At 46.0% G+C, this 2,124-nt stretch overlaps 1 pseudogene; it reads right to left on the bottom strand.

The window, feature by feature from the left end:
* Positions 1–371: 371 nt before the first annotated feature.
* Positions 372–1,679, bottom strand: LOC102981081 (elongation factor 1-gamma-like; annotated as a pseudogene).
* Between the last annotated feature and the right edge of the window lie 445 nt (positions 1,680–2,124).

The raw sequence follows: 2,124 nt of genomic DNA, 5'->3' as shown, positions 1-2,124 counted from the left end.
TATTCTCCCCCTTCATGCAGGAAAGTCTGGAATTAGGTAGTTACAAAGCCCTGTGTCACCACCTCTTAACTACATCCAATCTTTCCCAGCTAGCCTAGAATATGGTCATCACAGGAGAGGGAAGGAAATTAAAAAAAAATAATCAAAACTGAGTAGAGACCTCTCTTTCTGCTCTTCTGAAGACTTATCTCCTGCACAGGAGGTCCTGCAGGTATAGGCAACACCCTGCTTCAAGATATCTACTCCCCTTTGAAGAAGCCATCACCCATGAAGGAGGCAGCACAGGAAAGGGTTCGATGTTCAGTTTCCTTTAATGACCCCCATTCTCCCTGAAGGGTAGGTGCAGGCACCTAGGCAACGTCAAGAGATGTTCACTTGAAGATCTTGCCCTGATTGAAGGCTTTGCCCGCATGCTGGAAGACCCCATTCCAGGAAAAGTATTCTTGAACCAGCGGCTGTGTATCCTAGCTGCTGGGATCCAGTTTCCGCCATGTTTATGACTCATAGTCCACCTGCCAATCTGGACTCAGGGGAAAGGCAAGCTCCTGGCGTCGGAAGACCCAGACTCCAGAAATGGAGCTGCTATTGTTGGTTCCAAAGAGAATGACACTGACAAAGGCATTCTTCCTCAGCTTGTCCAATCACTGGAACATTCCACTGATGAGGTTGCAGCTTATGAATGTCTGGGGGATCTCCTCAGGGAAGCGGTAGTCGGAGTACCTCGGGGACCAGCCATTTTTATCAAATTGCTCCCAAAAGTACAGCAGCACCACGGAGAGTGTGTCCTCATTGGAGTACTTGCGCTTAAATACATCCAACACAAAGTTACTCTTGGGCAGGTGAGCAAAGTGATCCTTGGCCTTCTGCTCAGCAGCCAGTGCCTGCTCACATTCAACCAGCTCCTCCTCAGTAGCAGGAGCAGCTGTCTTCTTCTCCTCTTTCCGTTCGGCCTTGGGCTTCTGCTTCTCTTCTCGAGAAGCTTTCCTTTCCATGGGGTGTCCTTTTTAGGCTGGCTCTCTGCAAACTTTTTAGCATCAAACTGAGGTATTTTTTCAGTTTCATCTCCCCCAAGACAGCCCAGAACTGGGACTGGTTAATGCAGGTGAGGAGCCAGCGGTTTGTATTAGGAAAGGGCTGGTAGAAAGAAGCCTCCAGAACCTGTTTATAAAGCCACAACAGGGTGCAGACAACTGTGATGTCAGCCAGTGTCACACGTTCGCCCACCGGAAAAGCCCTTGTCTTCAAGTGAGCATCCAGCAGCCCCATAATTTGCCTCACCACCTCCTTTGCATTCTCTGTGACCTGCTTGTTGTGTTGCATGATGCCCAAGGTGGGGAACACCCAGGTACTGGCTGGGGGAACTATGTCGCTATCAGCAAACTCACCCACTGCACCACCTGGGCTGCTGATTCAGGAGTACTTCTCCGCAGCTCCTCATTGCTCACATATTAGGCAATGGCATTGCTCTCAAACACACGGAATCCATCATCACCCTCAAAGGCTGGAACCTTGCCAGCAGGAAATTTACCGAGAAATTCGGGGGTGCAGTTGGTTTGGCCAAAATAGAAGTGGGGTGGTGCGGAGAGCACACGGACCTCAGCCCCGCTGTACTGAGCAGCAGTGAGGGCCTTGAAGGCCCTCCAGTTTTTAGGATATGTGCACAAGGTCCCAGCCGCCATGGTGATTCTGCAGAGAAAGGGGCTAATTTATTGTTTTATTAACATGTGATCATTTTAAGCTGGATACCTTACAAAAGTGATGCCTAAGGCTCTTAGAGGGAAGGCTAGCATGAAGATTTTATCAATAATGTGAAGATTCATTAAGTCAATTGAATTAAATTATCCCATTGTTTAAACAACCCTATGATTTTTGAAGCACCTGCTCAATCTTTATTCAGCTTACTTAATACATTAAGGTTCTTTTAAAATATTTCATATACTAGCTGGAATAAAGAAAAAATTATCTTAGAAGTTTTTATTTTATCTCAAGAATTAATAAAAGTACATTATTATTATGATAGATAATTCTACTTAGAACTATTATCTTCTCTTAAGTACAGTACTAACATTTCCATAAACTAGCAACAGGGAGAGCTAATATCGCTGGGATTTTTCAACCCTCATT

Source organism: Physeter macrocephalus, chromosome 19 (genome assembly GCF_002837175.3).
Source record: "Physeter macrocephalus isolate SW-GA chromosome 19, ASM283717v5, whole genome shotgun sequence".
Taxonomy (NCBI): Eukaryota; Metazoa; Chordata; class Mammalia; order Artiodactyla; family Physeteridae; genus Physeter; species Physeter macrocephalus.
Note: the sequence above shows the minus strand (reverse complement) of the source record. Positions and strands in the feature narration are given on the sequence as shown.